Raw genomic sequence first — 22,235 nt, 5'->3', positions numbered from 1 at the left:
CGCCCCATCTCTCTTCTGAACGTTGATACCAAACTGTTTACAAAGGTCATGGCGAGCAGATTGAACCACCTTCTGCCGGACCTAATCCATGTGGACCAGACGGGCTTCATCCCGGGACGAGAAGCGAGAGACAGTACCCTTCGCCTGTTCTCCATCCAGCAACACGCCAGAATGACCAAAACACGACTATTACTTCTTTCAACAGATGCGGAGAAAGCATTTGATAGGGTCGACTGGAAATACATGCTGGCAACATTACAACGGATGGGATGTGGGCAGAGATTCCTGGCCTGGATATCGGCACTATACAGTAATCCACGCGCTACCGTGAGAGTCAACGGGTCCACGACTGCGGACTTCGCGATCAATAATGGCACGCGCCAGGGTTGCCCACTTTCCCCCCTTCTGTTCGCAATGTCATTAGAACCGTTACTCCAGGCGATCCGCATGAACCCGGACATCCAAGGGTACACATGGCAGACAACAAACCACAAGGTAGCCGCATACGCGGATGACCTTTTGTTTTTCATACAAAATCCCAGGACAACTCTTCCTAATCTCCTCTCAGAATTCGACAAATTCGGCCGCATTTCAGGCTTCAAACTTAACCTCTCCAAATGCGAAGTCCTGAACATTACAACCCCTACAGAAGAATATATATCCCTGGGCCAGCAATTCCCCTTCACATGGTGCCAAAGCCGAATGAAGTACCTGGGAGTCTGGGTAACCACAGCCCCGGAGGACTCTTACCGATTCAACTTTGACCCCCTCCTCAAATCTGTTATAATAGACCTGAAAAGGTGGTCTCATCCTCATCTAACATGGCACGGCAGGATAGCCGTGATCAAAATGAATATCTTGCCAAGGATCCTTTACCTCATGCAGACGATTCCACTGGCTATCCCAAGCACCTTTTTCTCCTCCCTAAAAACGGCTATCATCAAGTTTGTGTGGCGCGGAGGACGTTCCAGGATCCGACATGATATCCTATGCCGCCCAAGGCCCCGTGGAGGGCTTGCCCTTCCAGACATCAAGAAATACCATCAGGCTACGATAATGCAACGGATTCTGGACTGGCACCTTAGCCCAGTGGAAAAACAATGGGTCACATTAGACAGGGGACTAGCGGGGCCGTCACTTGAGGTGGAGGTTTGGGGGAACCCAAAGGGACGAACACCCAACGAGGAAGAAGGAAGCCCGATTCGACAGACGTTACTTGGTTGGAAGTCGCTGAGAAGTGCGAGCCACGTCTCACCCTCCCCTAGTCCCATGATCCCACTCACACACAACACGGAGGTTGCTGGAGGTATACCATCGGGTGCATGGCCCATTTTGAGCGATAGGGAATATATCCCCATCTACCAGGTCCTTGACAGGGGCAAATTACGTGACTTCACCTCTCTCATGGGTACACACCCCGGGACACCTATCGCGGTACTTAGGTACCTACAGTTGCAACACTACTACAACTCAATTCCACACAGGGATCGTCTACACCGAGATCTCACCTGGTTTGAGGGCCTTTGCGACCGAGGCGAGCAACTAGAGCATGCAATCTCGACATTATACCAACACTTGCTAATAGGAGACTCGACCCAGGCCACCACTTTTCAACGCCAATGGGAAACCCAACTTGGAAAGTCACTAACCCCAGCACAGTGGGACACGGCTTTACTCTGGCAACAGAAAAGCTCTATGAGCTCGTTTTATCAGGAGGTTAATTACAAACTGATTTCCTCCTGGTACAGGACCCCGACCGTACTCCACAGGATCTATCCATCGATCACCCCACTGTGCTGGAGATGCCAGACGGACCGCGGATCACTTATGCATATCTGGTGGGACTGCAGGGACATCGTTCCATATTGGGCGATGATTAAAGACGCTGTTTCCGACATATTGGGAGACATCCCGGAATGGACCGCGGAACTAGCCCTACTTCACATATCGCCACTGTCTATCCGGACATACAAACGATCCATACTACGCCACCTACTTAACGCCGCTAAAGCAAATATCCCAGCACATTGGAAACAACGCGATCCACCTACTAAGAAAGAATGGATCCGAAGGGTTGAAGATATATATGAGGCGGAAGGCATGCAGGCCTCCCTGACAGGCCGTGAAACGAAACATCTAGAAATGTGGCTCCCATGGTTCACATACATCACTCGATATAGACAATCGGACACCACTCCCGCAACCTCTAGCGGAGCGGCACAAGCTGTGGGACCCACTTGACGCAACCAGACCCCCTCCTACTTATCCTCACCTTCCCCCCCCCCTTTTTTCCCCCTTTCTATCCCCACCTATCCCCTCCTCACCTTCTTTCCACCCCACAAGATTCGGACCGGAGGACTGAGACCAGGAGGTCATAAACCAGATTTTAAGGGACATAAAACTACACATACAACACAATACACCTTTAGGGAACGTATACTCTTAACTCTCACAGGGCTCGGACACACCCCCGTGCTCTGGGAACAGGAGCTAAACTTAGCAACACGCATTACCCCGACTAACCCTGAGACGTAGAAAGGCCTAGGCCCACAGCACACAACGCTAACCATATAGACATACACCACACTCAAAACTGAGCTTAGCTGGATAAACAGACCACCACTTACTCATATGCACTAAAGCGAGCTTGCTACACCATCAATGAGGACGACAGGTCAAAAGCATACTGGGACTCTCGCATTTCACAGACCCTGACTGGAGGGTTGGGAAGGGAGACCGTAATCTGACCCACTTATAACATGGAGATGTTGGGGTGCACCATGGGCACGCCCAATTAGACTCTCGACTATGATTACCCCCACCCTCCAGGGATCGCCCTGAGAACCTTACGCCGTCCCGGGAACCCACAGTAGAAAGGGATTGGCGGGTCACCCATTGATCTGATCCTTCGACATCCCAATCTAACGCTTTCACCCTGTCCGGTGCCTCTGGCACTGCCTACACCGCATATGTTTATATTAAGCCCCCAGATTACTATGTCTAATAACGATACGTAATAGCTAACGACATATCATTGTATTGTATGATACTTCCAACTTACCCTGAAAATGTCATCCTGTATGTTACCTTTCTCCCGTGAACAATGTTATTGTACCATTTATCTCACACTTAAGTTATTCTTTTTTCATACGGAGCCCTGCGTGCCTCCTTGCTGATACTAATGCTGAGACATCTGCATTTTGACTTACTGTTTATCTTATAGTTGTTAGAAACCTGCGAGTTTCACCTGTTTAATCACACTGATTGCCTTACATGACATATGATTACTTAATAAAAAGATTTACAAAAAAAAAAAAAAAACTATTTAATACTACTTTTCTTCAATACCTTTTGTTCATAACATAATACGTAAACGATTCGACAGGATTCCAACATATTACGTCTGGTTATGTTGTAGCTGGTTAGGAATATGCCTTGTGTTTCCCAATATCCCCAGATCTCTCCCTCTTTGAAATTCTAACTGGCTTATTTACTATGGTGAGAATTTAACTTTAAGGCCTGAGTAGTCGAACTTGAAACATCGCTGACTTTTCTTTCTAAATTTTCACTTTACACCTGAAATTCACTCTGAATTCTCCCTTTTGTTAGTTTTCCTCCTTACTACGAACACATAGTTATTGATACTGATGTAGAATTATTAAAAACCTTTATTAAACCTTTATAAAATTTTTGCACTAACTCCATTTAACTTCATTATATGACAGATTTTCCTAACAGCATTTAGAATATTAGAAAGAGAATGTATTGTAGGTATTTTCTAGAAGGATATGACTAACACCGGAATTATCAAGTTCCTGTAACATGAAACAAAGTATACCATAGCTAGCCCATGAGAAACTGCTCTAATGAAATGTTCTTTCATAAAAAACCCCTGAACCTGACCCCGAGTCTGACATCACTAACTACCCAAAATGACGCCCCAAGCCCCCCTCCCATCGAGTAAAGCCTCGTGCTGAGTAAGATGGCGCCTGAGCCAACTGTCCACACCTGTGTCCAAGATGACGCTATCTCTCGGTGGGAGGACACTTAGCCAGCCACTTAGTACTTGAGCCAATTAATAATATTGATGGGTGGACATTGACATAGCCACTTAACACCTAATCCAATTAATGATGTTTATTTGTTGTTATCTTGATATTCAATGATGATGTAATATTTCTCTTATAAGGGTCTGCGAGCCCGCTTTTAACCAGATGCCATTACATTTTCTCGAAGTGCTTTTAACCTGAACTCCGTGTGTCAGTGTGAATTTACTTCTGCGTATACGCAATTTAATCATCTCAGATTTGGACAGGAACAGATAGACATTTAAACATATTTGTTTATTTTAAAATAATCTATATCAATACGTATTAGTGTTTAACAACAAATGTATTTAGAATATTAGTTTGTGCAACTGAAAATTAGTTGGCCTTATCATGAAAGCTTACTCATCCTCTAAGTATACATGTTGTCGCAATTATGTGACCACAGTTCTTTTATGTTATTTTAGATCCTGAAATATCTTCAGTCACTTTCACTAAACTCACTACTTTACTAAAATTAAAAACCTTCTGCACCAGGCACCTTCGTGCTCTGCTTAATAAAATACAGGCTGCCAGGAGGGATTGGATTTAACCCCTTAAGGACACATGACATGTGTGACATGTCATGATTCCCTTTTATTCCAGAAGTTTGGTCCTTAAGGGGTTAAATGTCCGATATTGATCAGAAAGCTATTCCTTAGCACTGACCTCAAAGTATAATCCAAACTTTCAGAGGATCCAGCCCGCCCTAAGCTTCTTCTTTCGATATCTCCAAATCTGCTCTTGTATAGAAACACATGGTATGAGAACATTACCAGGACCAAATATCTCGGAATATGAATACTCAAGGTATTAAAAACCCCATGGTGAATAAAAACCTCTCTCCTTATGATGGCTCCATTTAAAAAGACAAAACACGCTTTTTTTTCATAAAAATGGAAGGGGTATGAAAATCTGACCAGTCTTTTTACCAGTGGGATTTGTCTTGCAATGCATTGGTGGGTGTTACCCAATGTATCAATCACATTGAGTAACTCTATAAATTAACATATCAAAGGTTTACAATGCTTCCTTATTGATATTTAGGGATGTCGTACATGTTTGAAACCACTTGGGATTTCACTTTACACCATCATACATGAGTCACTAGGCATACAGTTATCTGTAGTTACTATCGAAATTTTCCTCTTAAATATATCAAAACACAAGAAGTTGTAGTGCTTACATATATTTAATAATTACTCCAAGCATTATACCACTACAGTCATCTGTAGCAGTTATGAGACCAGGAGTACCCTGGTCCAGTTTCGCAATGATTTGCCCCCTTATCTGGGTCCCTGCTGTGTTCCATTACTCCCTGATGGTCTAAGGCAGGGGTAGGCAACTTTCAGTTCTCCAAATGTTTTTGGCTTCACCTCCCATGATGCTTTGCCAGCATTACAGCTGTGCGAGCATTGTGGGAGATGTAGTCCGCAACATCTGGAGTGCCGAAGGAGTGCCGAAGGTTGCCTAACCCTGGTCTAGGGATTTGCTTCCAGCTTCTGCACAAGAGGAGCAGAGGAGTTTCAAAGTGAAATGCTGCACATAGAGACTCTAGGCACCATGACTACTACAAAAAGTAAACCTTTAAACTTTAAATGAGAACAAATTATACAGAGAATGTTTTGCTCCCAAAGGGTTTTTTTTTTTTTATAAAGTGAGCAAGGACAGTTGTAAGACGTGTATTTTATTTACTCTTAATTTTATTTTTTATTTTCCCATTGTTTGTGATGAATGTAATTGTTTATTAAACTCTTTACAAGACTCATACATTTGACAAAAGCAATTGTTCTGTTTTGTTATTCAGTCACCTAAAATGCTCGAAAGAGGCCAGGCTCATTCCAAGGTGTCATTTGGCAATTTAAAATGTTGATATATGCAGATATTAACACTCCATTATTTAGTATAAATTCATGCTTATTTAGTATGCTATGACTTCTGGTGAAGAAGTGCAAAATTCACAAGAGAAATGCAAAATCTGGGTAAAAAAACAAGAAAATCTGGAAAAACAATACTAAGACTCAGTTGTAAAAAAAAAAATCTGATTAGTTTTTATTTATTTATTTTTTTAACTAATTTTTTGTGATTCAGTTTCAAATTCAATAACATTTCAGGCAACAGTGAATAACCCCCAAAGTTGTATAAATAGCTGTGAGAATTTGTTTTCCACTTTGGACATTTTATTGCCTTTTCACTACGTATGGAATAAAACTTTAGAGCTTTAAACACAAATTTTTGCAGGCTTCTAGTGGTTTGGTGTTAGTTGGCATTTGAAAATGGAAATGTGAATAGCTATTTTTATACTTTGCATTGCTTTATCAGCATATTGCAGTGAAGTGTTTTGACAATAGCCAGATTAATCGCTGGAGTGAAAGTAAAATCTCTTGTGGCTCTGTCTAATTTACAGCTTCAATCGGACCACTGACATTCTCTATTACACCCGAAAACTAAAGGAGAACGAAAAAGCAGAGTTACAGGCCACAAAGTTGTGGTTTACTTTAAGTGGTTCTCTGCCGAAAGTGAAATTGTTAAAATGAAATTGTCACTATAAAATTTTTCACAATCATAACATTTTAACTTTAGAATGTCCTATTGGGCACTATTATCCTTGTCCATCCTTCCCCCATCCCCTTTTAATAAAATATAAAAAAAAACATATTAAAGGGACACTTCAGGCACCCAGACCACTTCTGTCCATTGCCCATAAACTGCAATAATTAACCTTGCAGGGTTAACTCCTCCTCTAGTGGACGCTGGACGTCCTCATGCTGTGATGTCGCTGGACGTCGCTGGACATCCTGGACGCTGTGTGAGGACCTCCAGCGTCGCTCAATTCCCCATAGGAAAACATTGAAAAGCATTTTCAATGCTTTCCTATGGAGAACTCTTATGCGCATGCATCCTCAGCCGGCGGGCGGGATCAGTCTCCCCCGCCGGCTGACGTGATGAAGGGGAGGAGCAGCGGCGACCCGAAACTACCGCCGAGGGGGGTCTCAGGTAAGTCACTGAAGGGGATTTCCCCCCTTCAGCAACCAGGGATGGGTGGTGGGAGGGAGAGGGGACCTGCAGTGCCAGGAAAACAGGTTGTTTTCCTGGCACTGGAGAGTCCCTTTAAGTAAGTTTAAAGTCAGTTTGAATACAGCAATGAGCGCGATTATCCTCCGTACTTTCATCACTACGAGGTCCATTCAATTGCTTTTCACAGAGGAGAGCAGGTGAGAGGCAGGGGACAATGAAGCTTCCCCCTACAGGTACACTTCTACCACCATAAGCACTGCTAAAAGCAGAAATGGTCATGGTGGTTGGAGTAACCCTTTAAGGTTTATTATTTCTGAAACGGCTTCTTATTAACTGTACACAACACAGTCACGCTACAAACAAGACAGCCATGTATGATCGTATTAATGATTTGCATGTGCAGATTAAATGTTTATTACCTGCTTCTGGTTTTAAAGTTAATCTGTCACTTTCATGGCCTTACCATGAAAAATCACTGGACTATGTTTGCAACGTCTGTCACTGTATCATACCACACCTAACAGTGCCATTCTATTTGGCGAAACGTGATTTTACATTGAATATACTAAAGTCTGCTGCAGTAACAAAAACATCCACAATGAAACGCTATGGGTTTTCTGACCGTGAGCTTCATTTTCAGCATTTCTAGGTTCTGTCAGTTAAGTTTTAACTTGTTCTGTTATCTTCCAGTTCAAGATGTGTGATTTTCCGATTAGCTCGGGTGTATTTGCATGCACCTTAGTATGTTAAGGTGAACTATGTGTATAAGGATGTACGCATTAAGCATTGTGTGTGTATGGATGTAGGTATTAGGCAGTATGTGTGTATAGATGTATGCATTAAGCATTGTGTGTGTATGGATGTACACATTAAGCAGCAAGTGTATATAGATGCATGTAATAGGCAGTGTGTGTGCGCATGTGTGTATGGATGTAGGTATTAAGCAGTGTGCGTGTGTGTGTGTGTGTGTGTGTGTGTGTTTTAGGCAGACCTAACTGAAAACCATGGATTCTTGGGTTGGTTCTCCTATGAAAAATTATTTCATCCAAAAATAGCTGTCCATCCCAACTTAAAATAGGGAATGAAGGATGTAGGTTTGTGGTTGAAGCCAATGCTGCCACAGAAAAGCGTAATATTGAATAAGTTATCCACAAATGGCAGTGCTCTTAGAAAGGGAGATTGTTGGTCATATAACAAGGGCCAGTGTAAGTGGCCGAGCATGTGCAAATTTAAGCATGAATGCTTGCATTGCTCGGGTACCCACGCTAGTTTTCATTGCCCTAAGAAGTTGGCAGCCTTGGCAGTTTTACAAACAAGGGATCAATTTTCAAAAGGCCAAGACGCCAGTGAGGTTGTTAAAATTAATACCATTTCTAAGAGTGTATCCAAACAAGGAGATAGCAAAGTTGCTTGAGGACAGTTTTAGAGATGGCTTTTTATTCCACCTTTTAATGGTTATGGTTATTTTAACGTTGAAAGTCTAGTTTTAGATTATAGGAATATTAAGATAGTTGAAAAGAAAATAGCTTATGAAATTGAGTTAGGTTGTATTTATGGGTCATTTCATAGTCTCCCTTTACTAATTTTCATTTATTTCCTTTGGGTTTAGTTCCTAAAAAGAAGAACTGATGGCTAAGGTGGACATTGAGTTGGCTTTTCATTTATTACCTATTCATTCCAGTGGAGTTACTTCTTTAGGTTTTCATTTAAAGGAGCACTATAGGCACCCAGACCACTTCAGCTCAATGAAGTGATCTGGGTGCCAGGTACCTCTAGTTCTAACCCTGCAACTGAAAACATAGCAGGTTTCACTGATGGTTAATCCAGCCTCTAGTGGCTTTCTTACTAACAGCCGCTAGAAGCCGCTTCCGCGATTCTCACTATGAAAATCACAGTGAGAAGACGCTGATGTCCATAGGAAAACATTGAGTAATGCTTTCCTATGGGCGTTTCTAATGTGTGCGTGGCTATTGCCGCGCATGCGCATTTGGCTCCACTCGGGAGCCAAAGTTGAAGGGGGAGGAGCGGTCACCAGCGCCGAGGGAGCCCGGCGCTGGATTAGGGTAAGTGGCTGAAGGGGTTTTAATCCCTTCAGCCCAGCAGGAGGGTGGCCATGAGGGTGGGGGGGACCTAATGACCCTATGGTGCCAGGAAAACAAGTTTGTTTTCCTGGCACTATAGTGCTCCTTTCAGAATGGGAATGGGATTCCTTTAGCCAAAGAACAGTTGAGCCTACTTGCCATTTACAATTTTTCAGGTACAACAATTGATTCGTTATCTATGATATGTAGTTTGCCTAATGAAAAATGTCTTAGATTGCATTTGGAATCATGCCTATAGGTAGGATTTTTTCGTAGGAGAAGGTTGATAGTGGGAAAACATTGCCTCCACACCATATACGTATCACAGTGTCAATCTAAACATATTTAATGATTCAGAGACAATTTTTGGTTAAGTACAGTGGTAAATCCATTTTAGAGAAAGATTTTCAAGTCAATAAAGATCCATTGTTTGTTGATGCTTCAGGTTCAGTTAGTTACAGATTTCTTGGGGGTGCGGAAGCTTGGCCTAATGATTGGTTTTCAAATGGTCACACAAGAACTCTGACTTTATTGGAATTATTCCCTGTTGTTTTTACTATGGATTTGTGGAGATCATTTGGCAAACAAGAGGATAATAATTAATTGTGAAAATCTTTCGGTTTGCTCTTTGAATTCTAAGTCTGATTTGGTTATAAATTTATTACGAAATTTGGTTTTGTTATGTTTGAATTATTATATTTAGTTGAAAGCTATCCCTATTGAGAAGTATGTCATTGCAGATACTCTCTCCGTATTCATTTCAGCAATTTCAGAGCTTTGGCGCAAAAGACAGAAATTAGAGGTGTGATCTTTGGGATTGATTTCGGATGTTTGAAAAAATGATCTATCTTCTACAACTTAGTCTGGCTATCTGCAGCTTGTAATAAGTGGCACATATATAATTTAAATCATAAGGCTGACATGGTTGGAAGAGATGTGGTTTATGCTATGAAATTTGTAATTCGGTTGATGAAAAGAGGTATCAGTAAAAGTTTCATTAATACAAAACTGTCTGGTATCGCTTATTTTTCAAAGCTCCTTCATAAAAAGTTAGTACTTAGAGATCGTTTAATACAGCAGTTATTAAACAGTTACACGTATACACGTATTAGAGCTCAGGACTCTGGGAGGCTTAGGTTATGAATTATTGAAAAGTTTGTTATACGTATTGCTTTTTGTTTTTTTGTTTTCCACATTTGAAGTGGCTTTATTCGAGGTAGTATTTGTTTTAGCATTTTTTGCTGTGTTGCATAAAAGTGAATTAATAGCAGCTAGTAGATTTAAAAGTTCAGAGCTATAATTGGGTGAAATTTGTATTCCTAATGATAAATTATTATTTAAATCTGTTTTTCCAAATGATAAATTATTATGCTGAATTAGTCAAAAATCGGATATTAATCAAAACCGGATATTGTTGGTAATTGTAAATTGATCCAGATTTTTCTTTGGATTGTATTTGCCCAGTAGATTTAGTTCAACAATACATTTCAATGATGCCTAATTTTTAAGGCACATTTTTGGTTCATGCATCAAGGTTTCAATTTTCTTGCATCCTTAAACTATGTTGGAATAAATAGCAATTATCACATTTGCCAATCTCATCAGCCTCTTGGAATTGGGGCAGCTTCTGAGATTGCTAATTTAGGGTTTTTCCTGCAGAAGTCGTCAAGAAACTAGTGGGAGTCGAATAGTTATAAAATGTATATGCCCCCAAATTTGAGGTAACTAACCTCTTTGTTTCTTCAAACCCAGCAGTAATTTGGTTAGTGGGTCATTCATTCATAAAAAAAAAGCTCAGAAGAGAGCAAAGAAAAGAGGTTACTGGCTTAATCTAGGTTTTAATGGGGAATAATGTATTATTTATTGGTGGGTGATGTTTGCCTAGCTAAGGTTATTTATGAGTGTTCAGTTAAACACACACAAGTATTGTTTTACATGTGGAGAGTAACGACATAGGTTGTATTAAAGGGTTACCCCAACCACCATGACCACTTTAGTAATTTAAAGTTGTCATGGTGGTAGGAGTTAGCTTGAAACACTGCACATACAGAGGTATTGTTAATTATGTGCTGGGGTCTAGTTGCGCCCCAGCACATGTGACATTGGCAGCCCAGACCTCGTCATCAGTAACGTCTGTCATCAGTGCGCACTACACAGGTAGACGTCTTCCCGTTCTTTTTTGGAGGAGTAGGGGAAATTTCCTGGCTTAGGTCAGAGTATAAACATTTGAAACCAAGCAAAACATTATACAATACATCTTAACTCTACTTCACCATGGTGCATTTAATACACATTAACGAAGGCTGCACTGTCACTGCCAAGCGCCACGGTTGCTTACATGGAGGAGCTGGGTGCGGGGAGCTATACTTATGTGAAGCTCCCCTCCATTTGTGCCATCATTTTATCCTACATTTATCCTACATCTCCATCTCCTTGCAGATCCTATGGTTCCACAATAGAGGATTTTTTTGGGGGGTGTATATCCCTTTAACATGCAAATATTCTGTATACCTCTTTAACCCCTTAAGGACACATGACATGTGTGACATGTCATGATTCCCTTTTATTCCAGAAGTTTGGTCCTTAAGGGGTTAAATCAGCATTTGGTAAAGCTCCAGGGGTGACGAGAAACACACTATGTATATGAGGCGAGACAAGACTGTGAGAGGGGAAGAGCAGCTGAGTGACTAAAGAGTTACAGAGAGCGTTCCAAAGAGTTTAATATTTGATTTGTTTTAAATGTTTATTAGTGATGTCTCGAACGGTTCGCTGGCGAATAGTTCCAGGCGAACATTGCATGCTCGCGTTCGCCACGGGCGAACATATGCGATGTTCGGTCCGCCCCCTATTCGTCATCATTGAGTAAACTTTGACCCCGTACCTCACAGTCAGCAGACACATTCCACCCAATCAGCAGCAGACCCTCCCTCCCAGACCCTCCCTCCTCCTAGACAGCATACAATTTAGATTAATTCTGAAGCTGCATTATTTTTATTTATTTATTTTTTTGTATTATTTTATGTTTTATTTTTTTGTTTATTATACATTATCCTCCATAGCCAGTAACCTGTGTTTATTATACATTACCCTCCCATAGCTAGTAACCTGTGTTTATTATACATTATCACCCCATAGCCAGTAACCTGTGCTTATTATACATTATCCTCCCATAGCCAGTAACCTGTGTTTATTATACATTATCCCCTAAAGTCATTTATCATTGGACCTAGGCAGCATGATGTCTTAGGCCGGCCCAGAGAGTGAGTGAGTGAGTAAATAATATAATATATATGTTCAGAAACATATTAGTAATATATGTAAATCAGGTTCATGCAAAGAGGGTGAAAAGGTATTAAAGGAAAACACACTTATTGCATCAAATTTACAAAGCCAAACTTTTAAAAGCTTTTAAAAGCATTCCTCATTTCTTTCTCGGGATGAGGAATATATCGGTTGTAGACTGAGGATTTCCATCTGCCCAATCTTTTAATAATATGCGCTGGAGTGTCAGTGTTGAAGGAGACCGAAGCTGCCCCTATTCTAAATGAAAGACCCGAGACATGGATACAACCCAATCTTAGGAGTAGTGTCCTGATGTAGAAGATGAATTTAGCCGTAGTCAGAGGGATTCAGTGAGAGTAGTGGTGAAATGTGTGTGGCATGACTGAGTGTGGGTAAGTAAGAGTCAAGTATTTTAACTGGGCACTTGTTCTAGGCGGGATAAAGTGGTATAGCGGATGGATGAGTAGTTTGGTTCGTTTTAGAGGTTTGTAGAGAAAGTATACAGTGATCATGATTTTTAGCGATATCCAATATTTTTAAGGTGGTCTCAAACAAACATAAAATGCTATATAAAATTTGTGGGAATATCGAATAGTCGTGTACAGTAAATCAGAGAGGGCTCAGAATATCGAACCATCGATCGGTATCCAACCTTGTGCAAATGGGGAGTTTGCGGTTGTGCAAATGGACTGTTTGCGGTGCGTTAAATGGGGAGTTTGGTCTGTCACTGTGAAGCGGGCGTAACCCTTACACTACCTGATCGATACAACATCATGCCTGATGTTTTAAAGCACGATATTCCAAACAATTTAGAAATGTTAGGTGATTTATGCTCTTTATGGATTAAAACCAGACTCTGCATCAACTATGTAATTTTCCATGGGAGTTTTGCCATGGATCCCCCTCCGGCATGCCACAGTCCAGGTGTTAGTCCCCTTGAAACAACTTTTCCATCACTATTGTGGCCAGAAAGAGTCCCTGTGGGTTTTTAAAATTCGCATGCGTATTGAAGTCTATGGCGGTTCGCCCGGTTCGCCCGTTCGCGAACATTTGCGGAAGTTCGCGTTCGCCGTTCGCGAACGGAAAATTTTATGTTCGCGACATCACTAATGTTTATACCTCAGTCTGAGAAGTAATATAGGCTCACAAACCTGTGGTCTGGTATATACCTGGTGGATCCACCGAACTCAAGGAGCTTGATCCCTCCAGGGCTCTTAAAGGGAGAGTGACACACAATTCACACAAATGCAGTGAGTTTGACACCATAAGATTTTATCTGATAACTTTTTTAAAGTATATAGATGTTCTGCACACGATGTTCTTATATTTTTGTCTTAAAAGTTCAACACAAGGAATTATAAAATAATGTTTTATATAAGTATCATAAAGTTTGTGTATGTTTGTTTTGTGCACCAACTTTTTGGGTTGGTCCAGATATAAAAGGCTAGCAACACTGTTGCAACAATCACTCTTGATATCATATTCAAATTCTTCAACATTTCGTAATAAACCTCCAAAGTACGTGTACTTGAAAAAGTACTTGTTAGGGCATGACACAGGTGATGGAGGAACCACTGCTGTCGTACACTTATACTGCTGACAGTGAAGATTTTTCCACCTACAATTCTAGTTTTGTTATACTGTAAATATGTGAGTTTTACAAATTATTTTAAATATATTTTATAATAAAGGTAAATCTTTTTAAGGGAATGAAGGATGAGAATGGAGGTCATTTTCTGGTTAGCATTGTGTTAGTATATAACAGGAGAAAGAAAGGCCCATCCTGTGTTATTTTCATATATCCCTTCCAGAGTGATACTTAAGTTGCATTTTATTTTCATTGTGGACCGGTTTGTGTGTGTTTCCTCCATTCCTCTAACCCCCCCCCCGGGAAATGCTTTGAAACAGGTGGAAACATGTTGCTGCCACAAACGGTTGATGCCAAGGACCTTGCAAACGTTAAGGTGATCTGTGATGATACGTTCTACTTCGAAATTGATCAGGTTGCATTGTGTCCTTAACATCATCACCATATACACAAAAAGCCCAATGCCTCTTTTATGGGACACTGCATGCATCTTCTATGATGGAACGCTGCTTCTGAGCACTATGCAAAAGTGCTGACCATGTGACCCTTGAGTGGTTAATAAAGTAGACAAAGGTCCAACTACATAAAAGACAAGTGACATTTGACATTTGCCCCCCTACATAATGTTTAAAAACTGCCCTGTGAGAAGAGCTTTCCCTACATGGAACAGCTGCCCCCATCCTCTCCCCTCCTACATGATCCCTCCGCTGGGATGTGGAGCAGAGGTCCAGCATCTGATCACTAAAGAATAATCATTACAGATCCTACCCAATCTCTGCAATAAAATTGCTCCTAACCCAGCGCCCTGCAACGGCATTGCTCCTACCCCGGTGTTGTGTGATCAATCCAGCTACTGCCTTGCAGAGACACAAAGTCAGTGGTCAAAGCAGAGCTATTCACAACCACACTGATTATCTGCAAGTATCAGCAGTACACTCTCAGCCAATGAGTGTGGGCCTGCATTGGCCGTGCTTAATTCTACAGTAACATCCAACTGCTAAATCATTTCAACGTCTTCCCATGGGATGGCAGCATGACACTCAATGCACCATAACCAAACCACTATCGAAGGTAGTAGTGGTTATGGTGTATATTGTATTGAAATCTTTTAAATAAATCTAAAAAGCCTGATTTCTTATGATTGAATTATTCCATTATTTATCTTTACAGAGTTAAAATGCTTAAAAAAACATAGTCTGTTAGTTTGAAAAAAAAAAAAAAGTATAGACGGATCACAAGAAATGCAGGGAGCACAGCTGTGGAACATCATAATCACCGTCAAGCATCCCACAATTCCAAAACAGAGTGGAGACACGACTCTTCAACAGAGCTTTCACTCATCAGAAATAACCTCTCTACCGGTCTGCAGCCCACTGCTTTTTCCAATCTAGCTGACATTATTAGTCTTAAAGGAACAATATTTCTTTTTAACTAGAAGGATTCTTTTTACCTACGTACAATTACAATTATTTATATAGCACCAACATATTCCGCAGCGCTGTACAACAGGTAAGCAGGACAAACATTTAATTGTAAATTACTGATCCCTAGTTTTTTCTTCTTTAATGATGTTTAAAAAACACCATTAAATTAGACAGACCCATCAATGAAGACTGATCCTCCTCCGCTGACGTCACCAAGATCGACTTTTGTCCAATCAGATACTTCTTATAGAGAGGTATTGAAGACAAATGTGTGACTATTGCCATGATCCGCTAGTGTTTCTCTGTGAGAAGCACTGAATCTACATTTTCTCATAAGCAAGAACTGCACACACAAAGCAGATGCCAGACATCAAGTGGATGTAATTGCTCAATCTATTTTAATCCGAAGTCCCTAGTGGTGGCCCCATGCATAACGTAAACAGTGCTGTTTGCCTTGGTTTTAAGAAAAACACTAGCATATTATATTATGTGTGTATGTAGGTATGTATATACATATACACAAACACACACACATGCATATATGTATACAAACACATGAGAAAAAAAACAACACAACACTTACTTTAAAAGCAAACTATTGTAGTTTTACACAATTATTCAAAATGTTAGCCCAATTTATTAAATGGGGAAATGGTAATCATCTAACAAATTAAACACTTCTGCACCATATTAGTAAATTATCCTATAATATGACAGTATTTTTCAAACTTATCAACTGTGTGTACTTACTTTAAACTAGACACTCTATGTTCTGGGAGAAACACAAGACTTCGAAAACATGTTACCATGTACTGTGTTAATTACCCTGATGACATTTGGGAAGCACACACTGACACAGGTGCATAAGGTATACAATACAAAGAAAGAAAGAAAATGTCCAATATAAACAGAACTATCGATTTTACGTTTTCATTCTAATAAGAGTTTAAGATCTAGACATTTGACACAGTATTTCTGCATATTGTATGTCTATCAAAAAGGGGATCACAAGAATAGTGATAGCTTATATATATTTTATTTTTCTTATGATATACAGTATAGCTATATATGGAAACTGCTTGCAAAGTGACCCGCACACATAGGAGCTGATTATCTAAACTAGCAGTTGCAGAACCGTGAGTAAGCAATATGGAAGGGATGAGGAATTTTTAAAGAACATATTCTATGTTTCACTTCCGTTGTCCAGTTGGGAATTAACCACACTGCCTTGTCTGGGATTCTGTGAAACATGCAGAAAACGTTTTTTTTTTTTTTTTCCACAGCATTTTATGAAATACCTTTTCCTGGTTTAAAAAAAAAACAGGCAGCTCGATCGACACTTGATTATATTAAATCTATATTTTATTACTATAAGATCCTTCACACACATCTTGTCACCCACAAAGTCTTTAACCCCTTAAGGACCAAACTTCTGGAATAAAAGGGAATCATGAAATGTCACACTTGTCATGTGTCCTTAAGGGGTTAAAGTGCTCTCTCATACTGTCTCACTGCCTACAAGGAAAGCAGAAACTCACTCCAATGGACCCCAGCCAGCAGAACTTCCTCATCAGAACAGAAAGTGACTTCAATTCAACAAAACATCAATGAAGGAACTAATAACTAATTTAATGATTCCCCCCCCCCCCCCCCCTCCCTGTGCAGGTCACTGGGGGCTTTAAATGTCCTTTTATACCTCCCTCCAGCCCAGTCTCCTCTCCCCATGGCTGACACATGTAGCAATGTGCAGATCATGTGACATTGAGGGCTGCAGTTAAGGTGCCCAGTCCTGCCCCCAGGACCCCCTGTCAGTGCACACTTACCTGTTGAGATGTTGTAGTGAGGCCCAGGTCCCCCAGTAATACCCAGGTAAGTCAGGCTGCACAGCAGGCAGTGGAAGCAGCGTGTTCCCCAGAGCTCCTTCCTGTATTATGTCATGTACTATTCTTCCAGGATTCAGTTCTAGCACCACCTACCAGCAGATCTGCTCTGTGCATGCCCTCTGCAAAACTTCACTTTAACCTTTGGCATTCCAGCACTTAAAAACTAAACTTCCCAATAGACTCAGCTAAGCATTGTGGGTAATATGTCACAGCAGATAATTGTGCCAAAGTTTTATATTCAGGAGCTGGATACAAAATATGACCTGTAGCACATTGCATTGCTCTGTATCAGCTTTATTAATTTTATTTGGCAACAGTGATTAATGATCTGGTGACCTGACATCCAGAATTTGTAAGATTCTGACTGTTCTCTAAACCGATTGTAGAGGGCTAAATACTGTCTGTGATTAAAAATCAAAATAAAAAACATAACTAGATCAGGGGTTCCCAAAAGACAGATCCTCAGATGTTGTATAAATAGAGCTTCCATTATGCTTTCGCATTCGGAAAGGCATGCAAAGCATCATGGGGGTTGTAGTTCTACAACATCTGGGGATCTATCGTTTGGGCACCCCCGATCTAGACTTTGCAAAGTCAGGTTTTTGTTCCTCCCAGCTTGGCTATGTTGTCTATAATGCAGAATCCAATAAAGTTGTGAAGTAATACATTGTAAGTAAATATTTAGCAAATGCCAGCAACACGATCCATAAAATGTATTGAAAGTAACTTTGTTGCTGTGAAAAATTGTAATGTGTTAACCGGTTTACTACCAGTGCTCCCTGGGGGAAAGGAAAATAAGCTTAATGTCAATTTAAAATGTGGGATAAATGGTTAGCTCCTAAAACAACAGATTGCTGTTCAGTGATACCAAAAATAAATTAAAATTACATAAATTTAAACAATTTTATATCTTTCATGTATTCATTCAATTGTTACAGAAATAGCCAGAGATTAAAAAATAAAAAGAGATTCTACAGTTTTGGTTATCTTGCAATAATTCCGGGGTAGACAGCCTTCCTCACTCCAGATGTTGTGGACTACATCTTCCCTGATGCTTTGCCAGCATTATGGCTGTTCAAGAATCATGGGAGACGTAGTCCGTAACATCTGGAGTGCCGAAAGTTGCCTACCCCAGTTGCCTACCCCAGCTTAACCCCTTAAGGACACATGACATGTCTGACAAGTCATGATTCCATTTTATTCCAGAAGTTTGGTCCTTAAGGGGTTAAAGGAACGCTCTGAGTACCAAAAGCAATTCATGTCGACGAGTTCCCTGGTGTCTTCCTACTTTTCAGTAATTAACTGTATCTGAAAGGTTTAACACTGACGTGGAGTCTCTCAGGCGCTGGTCCTGCTTCTCCTCTATACCTCTTCGCCAAATACGAAAGCGTTTGATGGACCAGAAGTGATAGGCTGCGAGTGACAGCTGATGACTATTGCGGGTGGCTGAGTGGCTCATAGAGAGTAATGCTGCCAATCTTACGTAGATTGAGCATTATTTTCTATGGGTCACCAGGAATGGGCTGACTGTGCCAACTGACACTCTCAGCCTATCACTGCTGCTCAAGTAAATGCTTCTGCACTTGCGAAGCAGTTCTAGAGAGGAAGTCAGACCAGCGCCTGGGGAACTCCACTGCAGTGATAAACTATTCGAAAATTGTTTTAACACTTGAAGGTAAGAAGTCACCAGTGCACTATGTGCACCATAACCTCTTTACTCACATGAAGTGTTCCTTTAAGAAGCAAAATGTACAAAATGTCACATACAAAAAATTGGCAAACTAAATTTTAATGAATAATATCTACCAGAAATTACAAGAATGTGTTTGTGTCAGCATAATGCTCAAATACAGTAAATACTGCTGAATGGCTAAAACATGGCATCTGTACTATATAGGACAGTGCAGACTATTGTCACATCTTTCATTTACACGCTGGTCGTTTCCTCATGGCTAGAATGCCACCACTGTGCTGTAAATCCTATAGGTACCAATACAGCATGGACAGAAGTTGTAGATTGGTCTTTAACCATACCTTGAGAGATTCAGTGGAACTCCAGCAGAGACATTGATTCTCCACTTAGTGAGAAACTCAACTATAGTAGAAATGAGCGTATATGACGGTTTACTTTATAATTAATTTTAAGGAACAATTAGGATAATAGCGAAAGCACATCTGCTGCCACGGACCCATCAGTATTACTTGTCGCATTTGATTTATGTATGTGTATGTTTTTGTAGTTAAAAAAAAACACAAGTGCTTCCAAATTTTCTCTTAAATCACATTTTAATCTATTTTTTTTTTATATATTTACAAGTAAATAATACAATTATTCTTCTAGGACAAGAAAATATGTATATAACGTGTTTGCGTGCGTATATTACAATATATATGTCAAATATACATCCACACACCCTATAATTGTATTTCATAAACAAAACAAAAAGTAAACATTGAAAACATTCAATTAGTTACATGCCAGTGTAATAATAAATAAAGTAAACCACTTTGGCACAAAGTCCATTACACAACTAAATAAATATAGAAACAAACAGAATAAATACATTTCCCTATCCCCGATTGCATGTACAGATATCGGAAAGTGCAGTGAATCGGACGTAAACCAGGAAACGCACTGAACTATAACGGTGTTTAGTAAACAGCTACAGCTAATACAGCATCCAGTTTTAATACCCCAAACATATCTATTCACTAAATACCAAATTGTAATAAATTGAAAACCAAATTGCAAAAATAGTGAATTAGAGATTTTTCTAAATATGTTTTTTTTTTCATTGGTTTTGCAATTACATTTGTAATTCACTACTGTACTGTGTTTATTGAATTAACCCCCATTGTATATTGCCGTGAGTCTGCTTACAAATATTATATGTACAGAGTTTTCATATTTTTCACTTTTTGGCATTTTCGCAAACTTGGCTGGGAAATCTAACACTTTTATAGGGCTATTCACTAAACAGAGAATGGATTATAGGGGCTGCAAATTTTAGACTGAATTGCTGAATATTTAGCTGGAGATATAGGAAAAAGTTGAGATTTTTTATAATTCACCAATTTTGGCCTAAAATTTTAAATTGTCTGGTCAATTACATTTTTTTTTTTAAAAAAAAAAACCCTGGTTACAATTACAACTCCTGTCACCACCAGTTTGTCAAGAATGTATGATCCGGCTGCACCTTCATTTGGGCCTATGCGTTCTATCTTTGCAGTTGCCATAAAAGCATTCTATTGGTCACTATTCAGTTGGTTATAGCACGTTCCATTGCTTTATAAAGGCAGATATTTAATGCCTCTAAGTTCATGATATATCATATTGAATGGTAATTGCATATTCATAAACAAAGTGCAGGATAGGGCTGTTCCAGAACTACTTAAAAAAAAAAAAAAACTAATAACCTAAGATTTCCTCCAGAATTGTATCTGTAATGTAGTTGACAATTTGGGTTGTCAGCAAATTCCAAAACAGTACTGGGTTGTCCACATCGACAAACTGTATTGTTTATATATTTTTTTTTAATACAGTTTTTGATCCGCACATTTTGGAAAATGTATGTATTTACCTTTTTCTATTTTCTCTTTTTTTTTACGAATCACTAGTCTGGTGTATATTTTTTGGAGCACAGCATTTCTTTTTGTTTTCATTTTACTTTGATGATTATACGCTACAGTGTGATTCATGTTTTGGTTGGTATGTTTAATTTCTAATAATAGAGTTTCCAGGCTGCTTTGAATAAGTAGGAATTCCTCAGCACAGGTAAATAGCTATGGTCATTGTCTCCTTAGTACATACCTTAAACACCTTAATCTGACGTTACAGTGCAATATAGAAATCCGTTTTCCCAATTGTGATTTAGAATTGTGCTTTGCAGGGTAGAAATTCTAGAGGTAACACTAACTGTTGTGTTTAATAAACTCAATGAGACACATTTATAACAAATTATGGTTACGGCCAATCTTGCCAGACTCTGCAAAACTAATTTAGCCGAATGTCTAATTGGCATTTGAAATGCACGAAGATCTTATTATATCAAGACGATCTATAAAGTTTGGCTCCGAACTCAGGTTTGTGTTAGAACATGTTTTGATCTTGAAACATGAAGGAGTTTTTACACAGCACGTACCACCAGCTTTTAACGCGTCACGTCTATATCAGTAGCGAGTACTAGAAGTATTTATTACTCCTACATCAGTTACCAAGACACACCTATCTAACAGTAGCCCAGGCCAGGTAGGTGTCCACCATCAGGGCCAAATGTATCAATGACCAGAGCAGTCTAATTAAGTAAGGTGTTATATGCTATTTTAGGGTACATTTTGCAATCAGGTTTTCAATTTACTACGATTTGATATTAAGGCCTTTTTTTGTCTCTGTCTCACTAGCCTCTTACTTTCTATTAATAACTCTTATTACCTCTTAATTACTGCATATAAGTATAATAACTATAACATTTTCAGTTGTTAAGATATGGCATTAACTATATAAATAAAACAAATAAAATAATCTAGCCATAATTTAAACATAGACATCCTGTGGGATTCTGCTGTTCCTTTTAGACAGATCAGGGGGGGGGGGAAAGTATCCTAAATGACATCATTTGTGGCAATGGTCCAAGCTTGTACTTATTCTATTGGTTAACACATTTCAGGATACAGGGAAAGGCTACTGGGAGCAGTCTCATTTACATGTGACCAAAATAAATGTTTAATTATTGCGTAAGAATTCAGGAAATGACTTGCAGAGTTTCTCAAGCAAACAGGAATGATTTGTTAACACAATTCATTCCAGGCAATCCAGCAAACCAGAAATATTGCATTTTATTACATTATCCTGAAGGTAGTTTTTACATATTATG

At 39.7% G+C, this 22,235-nt stretch overlaps 1 protein-coding gene across 2 annotated transcripts in view; it reads right to left on the bottom strand.

The window, feature by feature from the left end:
* MAP3K20 (mitogen-activated protein kinase kinase kinase 20) overlaps positions 1 to 17,473 on the bottom strand; it is a 172,232-nt gene extending 154,759 nt beyond the window's left edge. The window contains exon 1 of one of the 2 annotated variants that reach the window (XM_063429738.1): positions 17,302 to 17,473. The gene's annotated coding sequence lies outside the window, so the exon portion shown is untranslated. The remainder of the gene's footprint in view (positions 1 to 17,301) is intronic. The other variant, XM_063429741.1, reaches the window with a different exon arrangement.
* Positions 17,474 to 22,235: the final 4,762 nt, after the last annotated feature.

The sequence above is a fragment of the Pelobates fuscus genome, chromosome 8 (assembly GCF_036172605.1).
Source record: "Pelobates fuscus isolate aPelFus1 chromosome 8, aPelFus1.pri, whole genome shotgun sequence".
NCBI lineage: Eukaryota > Metazoa > Chordata > Amphibia > Anura > Pelobatidae > Pelobates > Pelobates fuscus.
The sequence above is the reverse complement of the archived record's forward strand: the minus strand, read 5'-3'. Positions and strand labels throughout refer to the sequence as shown.